The sequence below is a fragment of the Trichosurus vulpecula genome, chromosome 2, assembly GCF_011100635.1.
Source record: "Trichosurus vulpecula isolate mTriVul1 chromosome 2, mTriVul1.pri, whole genome shotgun sequence".
Classification (NCBI taxonomy): domain Eukaryota; kingdom Metazoa; phylum Chordata; class Mammalia; order Diprotodontia; family Phalangeridae; genus Trichosurus; species Trichosurus vulpecula.
The window spans coordinates 434,700,133-434,710,534 of record NC_050574.1 but is presented as its reverse complement, the minus strand read 5'-3'; positions in this window follow the sequence as shown (position 1 = coordinate 434,710,534).

Below are 10,402 nucleotides of genomic sequence, written 5' to 3'. Positions count from 1 at the left end.
ACTGATATTGATTGAATATAGACTGAAATGCGTTATTTTTCCACTTTCTTTCATTTTTTCTTTTATTTGAGTATTCTTGTACGAAATGACTAATATGGAAGTGTTTTACATAATTGCACATGTATGACCTATATCTGATTGCTTACCTGTCTCAGGGAGGGAGGAAGGGGAGGATAGAATTTGAAACTCAAAACTTTAAATAAAAATATTTTAAAAAATATATCCAGATAGCAACAAGTCTACTGGTTGATCACTAGAGATCAGCCAAGGATTCAAGATGGAGCAATCTTTTATTGATAACTTTCATAATGGGGTAATTCAGATAGGTCCATGTCAGCAAATGGGGATGAGCTATTTCATCTTAGCCTCCCCAATTCTTCATCCTAAGGAAATGATATACTAGATAAGGGGGATAGGCTTCTATATACTGGCTAACAGATAGGGGAATGACCTGCTACATGCTGGGATAGCAGATAACAGAAATGTTGCCTACTGAATGATGACTCTCCCAACATTGATTGATAAGCAGGACTGGGAACAATGGGACCACTGAGTCAGCATAAGTTTCAATAGTACTCCCGGCCAGACCTTGTCACCAGTGTCCTGCGATTTTCTCCCTTTGCCCATCTAGGCTGGACAAGTGGCTCATTTTGATTTTTCTTGGATTTCCCTGTCAGGATTCAGTCCAGTGCCTTTTTTAGATCTCTTTCAAGGAGTTTGAGGGTTGAAGGAGTCAAGGAGCTTTCTGTACATCTTCCTGTTTCTCTGTCATGTTGGCTCCATCTTCATCCTTTCCAATAAGAAATAAAAAGCTGGAGGGTGAGGCAGAGAAATAAGTTAAAAACTAATCAACATGTGGAAAAAATCCCGACATATGCAATGTTCTCCACTCCTTATCCACCTTTGCAAAGTATTAGGGGAAGATATCTAATGTCAGAATTTTTTCTATGTGTTAGTGTGTTCGTTTTGCTTAACTTTCCCCCCTGCTCTTAACTCATATTTTTTGGGGCCGACTTTGGTCATCATGATTTTGAAGTAGTCACTTTTTGTCATGTCACTATTTTCACTTCCATTGTTTTTCTGTGTGTATTATTTTCCTGGTTGTGCTTACCTGACTTTGCAGACATTCAGCGGCCTTCCCTTTGCAAAACTTACACTGCTATATATTCTAGCTACCACTATTCTTCTATATATTCATCATATTTATTATTTCTTAATATTTTGTTATCTTCATTTACCATAATTCATTCACCCATGGCCCAATTAATGCCAATTCCTTTTTCTTTAGGAGTAAAGTCCTTTTCAACCACTCATTCAGTCAATCAAAAAGCACTTACTTTTTATAAATAAGCGCTTACTATGTGCAGAGCACTGTAGTAAGTTGGGGGGGGGCGGGGAAGGAGAGCAGTAGTGGTAAAAAGAAAGGTTAAAAAAGGAGTCCCTGTCCTCGATTCTACTGGGGGAGATAATACGTAAACAACTACGTGGATAATATTACTTTCACTATTTCTCATATATATGTATATATAATTTGCATAGTGCTTTAATGTTGGGGTCCTTACCCCCCCCCCCAATTCCCAGGCCTTTGTCCAGCAAAGGCCTGATGTCACGGACAAGGACAACGAATGAGGCGGCAGGCAAGATGGTGAACAACTCCATTTAATCAGATTAGTAGCAAACTTTTATATCTTTGGTTAGGTAGGCACTAGGGCCGCCCTGGCTCCTCCTACTCTCCTCCCCTCTCCTTCCCTCGCTCTCCCCATGATTCCCTTGTGATCAGGCAAGTCCAGACAAAGACCCGGAACTGCCACGTTGCCCACAAAGGCGAGACCCTTCCTCCTGTCGCCATCTTGTCCCACCCTTACCTCAGAGCCCTGAGTTTACCTCAGCAGGCCCTGGGTGCGGAGGTCCAGTGAGGGCAGGGGTCGGCTCTAACTTGCCCCGTTATACTTTAAGATGTGCAAAGCACCTTACATCCATTATATCATTCTATCCTCACAACAATCCTTTGAGGTGTGTACTATCACCACTTCCATTTTATGGGTGAATAAACTGAGAGAAGTTACATGACTTCCCCAGGCTTACCCGGTAGTAAGTGAGAGATGTAGGATTTGAACTCAGCTTTAGTCAATTCAATAAACATTTACCAAGTGCCTGCTATGTGCCAGGCACTGTACCAAGCCCTGGTTGGCAAAGAGGTGAAAGACAGCCTTTGCCCTCGAGGAGCCTACAATCTAGTGGGGAGAGATCTGCCTCACTCCAAGTTCAGTACTCTGTCACTAGTACTACACCACTTAGTTGCCTCTGGTCTTTCTAAATTTCTTTTCCTTCTAAATGATTTCCTATACTGATCAATGTTATTTGTATAATTATTAAATTAATCAACAGTAAAAAGATATATTCAGAGTAGGAGGGAGGCAACTCCATTAGCAGCTGGAGGGGGTTGGGGCATTAGGAACCACCTCCTACAGAAGGTGGGTTTTAAGCTGAGACTTGAAGGAAGCCACAAAAATAAGAGCAGAAAGTGAGGAAGCAGAGCATTCTGGGCATGGGAGCCATCCAGTGGAAAGGAACAGAGGGTAAGACTGTCCTTTTCGAGGAACTGCAGATAGACCAGAGCAGCTGGATTATAGAGCTCAGGGAGGGGAATACAGTTTAAGAAGGCTGGAAAAGTGGGAAGGGACCAGGTTTTGAACAAACTTAAATGCCAAAGAGAGGACTTTATATTTAATGCTGGAGGTAATAAGGAGCCACTGAAGCTTATTGAGTACTGTGGTGATGTGGACAGATCCTAAGTGTTAGCAAAAATAATTTTGACAGGTATGCTGAAGAGCGATCAGCATAGGAGGAAATTTGAGACAAGGCACCCAATCAGAAGTCTGTTACAATAGTCCAGTTGAGGGGTTATAAGGACTTGAATTCAGGTGGTGGCTGTGTAAGCGGAGAAAAGAGGACAAATAGTATAAAAAAAGTATAACCCAGGTTTGCCAACAAAGCCTCGGCATAGACAACCAGAAAAATGCCTCAGACTTAGTTGGAAACAGTTACACATGAGCTGCTGTGGGGGTAAAAATGGCAAAATTTGACCATTAATTGGATATGTTGTCAAATATATACAATTTGTGAGGCTGATGGAGTAGCTGAGGCTGAGACTAAGTTTGTGAATCTGGGTAATAGGGAGGATAGTAATGTCCTCAACAGTATTATGGAATATGGGAAGTGGAGAGCAATTTGGAATTATGCCCAAAGAGTTATAGAACTGTATATACCCTTTGACCCAGCAATATCATAATTAAGTCTGTTTCCCAAGGTGATCAGGGATAAAGCAAACGAACCTAGATCTTCTTTTTTAAAAAAACAGTATTTCATTTTTTCCAATTATATGTAGAGACAATTTTTAACATTCATTTTTTTACAAAATTTTGAGTTCTAAATTTTTCTCCCCCCCTTTTCCTAAAATAGTAAGCAACTTGATATAGGTTATATATGTGCAATCATGCAAAACACATTTCCATATTAGTCACATTGTGAAAGAAGAAATAGACCAAAAGGAAAAAACCATGAAAAAAATAAAGTGAAGATAGTATGCTTTGACCTGCATTCAGACTCCACCAGTTCTTTTTCTGGATATGGACAGCATTTTCCATCATGAGTCCTTTTTAATTGTCTTGGATAATTGTATTGCTGAAGAGAGTTAAGTCATTCATAGTTGATCACACAATGTTGCTGTTACTGTGTACAATGTTCTCCTGGTTTTGCTCATTTCACTTTGCATCAGTTCATGTAAGTCTTTCCAGGAAGAAACTACATGTTCTAAAAATATTTATGGTGGTTATAAAGACCTGGGGAATGAGGGGATGTCCATCAGTTGAGGAATGGCTGAGTAAGTTGTGGTGTACTATTGTGATGGGCTCTACTGTGCTGTAAGAAATGATGAGCAAATTAATTTTAGAAAAATATAGAAAGACTTGCATGAAATAATGAAGAGTGAAATAAGCAGAACTAAGGGAACATTGTAGATTGTAACAGCAATATTGTTCAAACAGTAACCGTGAATGACTAGGCTATTTTAATAAAAATTTTCAAATAAACTACAAAGGACTTATGAAGGAAGATACTATCTACCTGCCAAGAAATAACTAATGTATGGAAGTGTATATTGCATAGTTTCACATATATGTCCGTGTCAAATATTGACTTTTTCTAGTTTGGGGTTAGGAGGGAGAGAGGAGACAGCTTGGAATTCAAAGTGTAACAAAAATAAATATATTTTAACATAAATAAAATTAAGAGTAAGCTCAAAAAAAGAATATGGAAGAATGATTTGAGGGGAGAGATAACAAGTTCTATTTTGGACACGTTGAGTTAGAAATGTTTGCGGGACGTTAGTGTTTTACAAATGACAATTGGTGATTCAGAACTGTAGCTCAGAAGAGAGACTAGGGATGGATCTATAGATCTGGAAATTATACACAAAAAGATGCTAATTGAATCACGGGGAGTTGATTAAGGGACCACCTGAGATAGTTTAGAAGGAAAAAGAGAAGGTGGCCCAGGGCAGAGCCTAGAGAGACAGATACGTGTGGCCAATGGATGTGACATGAATGAAGAACCAACAAAGGAGTTATTGTTATTTCGTGAAGAATAGAGGCCTGCTCTAGACTCTTTGTGACTACTCAGCAGGCCTACTGGAAATCTCTGGAGTTTGGAGGCCTGTCCCATTCTCAAAACCATTGCCACATCTAACTCAGCACCTCCTTTGGGGTGCTTCCCCCTCGGTGTTTCTGACTTGTCAATAACTGGGAAAGTTCCCTTACTTCACCTGCAACTGCATTTTGTCTTTCTACCCTCTGGCTGACCTTCCACTGTGTCCCTTTCTCCCTGCCCATTTTCCAATTCTGCCCAGTGCTCTGATATTTCACCTTTCTTGCAGTCTTACATTTGACTGAACAAATGTCATTTGAATAGGAGAGTGTGAAAACCGGCTTGTTTTTATCAAGAGTGTGAAAACTGCAGTACTTTTATTGAGAGACCTAATATAAAGAATTTTTTGTTCTCCAACCAAAACATGAACAGGACAGATGCTACTCACCAAAACACAAAATATCTCCATGGCAAAATTAAACCAAAAACTATCCCAGGGCCCCAAATGTAGCCTACCTCTCATCATATGCCAGGGCAATTGGGCTACGTGGTCTTGCTTTTACAAATAGATCTGTACATTACTAGGTCAGGAACTGAAGGAAAACAGCGTGGTGATTCTTCCTTTGTAAGAGCACTGGGAGCTGCTTTGATATACCAAATAGTCTATTTTTTCTAAGAAAAAACTAAAGGGATTATTTTTTCTTTGTGTATTATGAAGTAGAGGCAGCTAAGCGGTGCAGTGGAGAGAATGTTGGATTTGGAGTCAGGAAGACTCCTCTCTGTGAGTTTAAATCTGGCCTCAGACATTAGCTGTGTGACCCTGGGCAAGTCCCTTAACTGTTTGCCTCAGTTTCCTCACCTGTAAAATGAGCTGGAGAAGGAAATGGCAAACTACTCCAGTATCTTTGCCAAGAAAATTTCAAATGGGGTCACAAAGAGTTAGACACAACTAAAAAATGACTTAATGACAAGCTATGAAGTAGAAGTATATTACAAGTTCAGTAAATAAATATATATTACCTATGTGTGAATTTAAGGAATTTTATTGTTCGGTTGTTTCAGACTCTTCATGATCCTGTTTGGGGTTTTCTTGGCAAAGATACTGGAGTGGTTTGTCATTTTATTCTGCAGCTCATTTTACAGAAGAGGAAACTGAGGCAAACAGGGTTAAGTGACTTGCCCAGAGTCACATAGACAGTAAGTGTCTGCGGCCAGATTTGAACTCACAAAGATGAGTCTTCCTGACTCTAGGCCTCGAACTTTATCCACTGAGGCACCTAGTTGCCTAGGACTACATTTCTGCAGTTTGGAATCCTACTCTTGGGGCACAAGATTATCCTAAGTCATACAAGTCACACACCCCAAAATCATTTCAGTAGGTGAAAAATTACACTACAGATAGAAGGGAAATTATTTTGTCTTTAAACCAAATTTTGGTGTCATACTTATAGAACATTAATACAAAATGTTAAGTTAATCATGCTCATTTTGCATTTTATACTTTAAGGTACTTTTTGAGGTATAAATATGTGTTCTGCTTCATTTTGACTCTCTTGGTAAGACTGTACTTTCCTCTAAGTTAAAACAGTAATGAATTCTCAAAATGTCCTGGTTTTCTACCACAGTGATCAAAAGCATGATGTTAAGCATTTTACTAATTGTGCTAGTTGAAAGCTGCAATTATTGGCTTAAAACTTTTTTTTTTTACCATCTATGTTAACTCTTTTTTCTTGCTCCTCTCATCCCCCATAATGTGATTCAGTCTACCCCTCTTTGTTTTCATGGGTGCAGTGTTCAAAACAACTGGTCAAGATATCTGGCATTTAGGGCTGGCCCCAACTACTCTACCATCTTAAGCAAAATGAAGTTTTGCCAGCCCTTCTCAGACAGTTATGCCTTTGAGAGAAGAGTCACGAGGGAATGAACTGGTGGGGGTAGCTGATTCAAAAAAAGAGGGTGAAATGCAAAAAAATAAAAAAGAAATCATGCATGTAACATCTGGAAACACTATTCAGGTGACTGTTTTTGTTCAGGGACTGGTGGACTTTAACTTATTCATATACTCTTAACTGTAACTCAAGTTTACACATCCTCTAACATTCACCAATGAAACCAAACTATCGCTGCCATAAAGTCCAGGATGACAATATGCAAAAATGGAAGACCAGATATGAATCAGTGGAATCTCCAGAGAATAGGTTGGGAGGAAAGCCCTAAGTCTCTGATTCATAACTAACTGCCATCCAATGAAACTATTCTATCAAAATGCACTGGGTCAACCTTCTATTTTAAAAGATCTCTACCCATTTGCGTAGGTACCCTCTATAGCAAAACAGATTGCAACTCCTATATTAAATGGTCAGTCCTCACAGTGCGGTTCTGCTATGAGCACCAGATCTGGAGCACAGGGACTTGAGTTCTGTCAATTGACAGTTGTTAGCTGTGAGACTTTGGGCAAGCCACTTAACCTCTGAGCCTCAGTTTCTTCATCTGGAAAAGACTTCAAATCTAACAACTTTGGAAAGGGTATTGTTAACAATGTGGCACATAAATGTGGTATGTTGTTATGAAACCAAAAAAAAATTCATCATCTAATAGCTGACTTTGTGATGAAGAGCTTTTGGGAAATCATCTTAGGCCTAAGAGAGCAGGTTGTCCCCAGGCTCTTTCTAGAAGCTTTTTCAGCCTAGTAGAACCCTCAAATTTCCAGAACCCATGCTAGCTCTCACACCATGATGAGGCTCTAAACTGATGTCATTAAGGCCTGCTAGGTAATTAAGGTCCTAAAAACTGTCTGAAGGAACTTGGGCTTAAGTAGGCTTCAGAATTTGGTTCACCTAGTCTTTGGGTAGGTCCTGGAGAAATAAGCACGAATGACATTTCACCAACTGTATTTCAAAGTGTGAATTGTTTTTCATTTCCACTCTCCAATTGAGTCTGACTGAGTCACTTTTTGAGGATGCTCACTCACTCTCCCGCTGATACTTCAGACCAAAAGCTTTGTTATTTAACAAGACACCTGAAAGAGGTGGATGGATAACTGTGGCTATCCTTCCCTGCTTTTGCCATTTTCTGACCCTTTACCATTCCTCTTACTGGCTAGGATGAAAGGCTTCATGGTCTTACACCAGGTATGAACTTGAGTCCTCCACTAAATAGATTTTCCTTTTGTTGTCACATTAATTTGCAACTCATTAATAGTGACAGAAGAGTGGTACTGCACGGATGCCTATTTGCATATTCATGAGTGACTTATTATTAAACAAATAAGATTTTCCTATCTTAGGAAGCACCCAAAGTAAGGCAGAACAGTACATTACACCAGCCCGATGCTTTATTCTCTCTTTAATATGTTAATAGATGCAGTTGATTTCTTTAAGTAAATATGCATCTATAAAACAACACGTAATTTTAAAAAACTAAATCATTTAAATAATAATCTATTAGCAAAGTTGGCAACAATTTAGGAGGAATAACCCATTAATACCAACGCGTGAGAATCAATTTGTGCATTGTAACTCAGCTGGCTGGTGGGTTGCAGACGACTGAAGAGCATCTGCGTGTGTTCGTGCGCGCGCGCGCGCTTTTAAAAAATAAACAAATCCTTTAATCGGTTTCCGGAGAAACAGGCGATTAGTCGATTCTCTTATTCAGGTGCACAGACTGGGAGACTAAAACTACTACGATCCAGACGGTTTGCAGTCAGAGAGGGCTCCTTGGCAGGCTCACATTCAGGGCTGGGGCTGACGATGTGGGAGGTTTTGGTTTGAAAAACAGGGTCTTTCCTCCCGAGCTGCTCGGCAGTTCCCAAGGTCCCCTGCTGTCTCTTCTGCGTTACCGGTGGTTCGTCTCGAGCAGGATAAAGTATGCTGGCACAGTATTTCTTCCTGCCCTTCCTGATCCCCTCTTGCCTTGCAGCCTAGGCACCCCCACCCCACAAACACAAGATTGCGCAACGAGGCCTGAGCAGGGGAGGTGGGGAGGTGTGTGGGTGGGAGAAGAGAGGCTCTGACTTGACTGCTAGCGAGTGAAGCTGATCTCCAGGCCCCAAATCGTGAACGGTTGGTTTCCCTCCCTACGGCTCATCACCCTCCCTCCCTAGCTTCCCTTTCCTTCTCATTTCGTTTCGCCAAGGCCTGTTCTTTCCTGCGATGGGCTGGGGGCTTGCTCCCATCGCCGCAGCGCAACGCGGAGCCAGAAGCTGCAGCGCTCAGCCTTATCACGGTCGAGTCAGGCACTCGCCGCATGGAATCTGTTGACATTTACTATTGTTCGGCGAAGTCCACTGTGCTCAGGCAGGGAGGCGAGGGGGAGGGGAGGCCAGGAGAAAGGCGGAGAGGGATGTGGGGGGCAGGGCGGTGTGCGGGGTGGTGGTGGAGGGGCTGGGGAAGGAGGGGACAGCAGAGGGGCCCTTATCCTCAGCAGAAAAAAAAAGAAAGCGGCCTGTGGACCAGGAAACCCCTGGTTTTAGCTACAGTGGGATCTCCAGCCCAAGCTAGGAATTAGGGGGCGGGGACGGGGTAGGGGAGGAGGAAAGTGGGGGATGGGAAGGGAGAGGAGATTGGCAGCTCATTCGGCTGGCGTAGTTGGGGGCAGGGAAAGGACCGCAGGGGGTGGGGGAGGGAGAAAAGAGGGGGTCTCCTAATGCTGCCCCCCGTGACCCGCAGGACACAAGTGCGTTTGTGTTTAGTCGTGGGCTGGGATTAAAGTACCATACGGTGCGAATGAGAGAGTAGCAGCGTAAAAAACAACCGCCTCTCTGTACAAAGCTTAGATTGTTCCAGCCACCACCATTATGCTACGCTCCAGCCAAAATCCCATTTCGCAATTCTCCACCCCCCCCCCCACCTCTCTTGCCCCCAAACCCTCCATGCACCTGTGCCCTCAACCCTGGGGGTATGTTCTGCTCGGGTAGGAAAAGGTACCAGGGCCTGGTTCGGCGTTGTCTTTTTTTCTGCTCTGGGTCGGCAGTCCTATTCATAAGCTTGCCTCCCCGCCCTCCAATCTTTTCCTCGCCACTTCGGCGTTTCTGTATCTCCTACGAGCTTTTCACCACCCCACCCCCACCCCCTCCCGAATACTGCTGAGCTATTGTAATCCTTTCGCGCGTACGTGGGGCTCTCCAGGAGAGGCGGAATAAACTGGGTTGAGAAGCAGATTAGGGGTGCGATGGGGTTGGCTCACTCACAAACGCTGTCAAATGTGGATCATAAACCCCCCTCTGTGTCTTATTTTTGTGCTTTGCAAATTACATGTGTGCGGTGAGGGGGTGGGGGAAACACGCGTGCCCTGCTGGAGGCGCTGGCAGCTCAGTTCAGCGGAAAGGCTCCGGCAGCACCCCCCACCCCCACCCCCTTTCTCCTTCCCCAAAGGCTTTTCACGGGGCCTGGGGGTGTGAGTTGTTTATGCCAAGCTGCCTGCAGGCGACTACGCTGTCACAGCCAGCCTAGTCCCCGGACCCCTCCACTGGCCCTCTACTCCATGTTACAGGGCATGGTAGATTCGCCCAGCTGGAGACCTTCCCGACCTGTCGCCCCCTCTCATCTCTTTAGGACGAGGCTTTTACTCAGCTGGGTAATCCAAAGAATCCCTGAGAGAAGTTTTACAGCTTCTGCTGAGTCTCAAGACCTTTTGCTCTAGTGGAAGAAGGATGGGGGGGGGGGGGGGGGAGGTAGGAGAGAGGGAAAGAAGCTGAAGAGGGTGAAGGGTGAGTCGGTGCCTGGGGTGGCGCTCTCCTCTCTCACTCTGATCCCTCCGA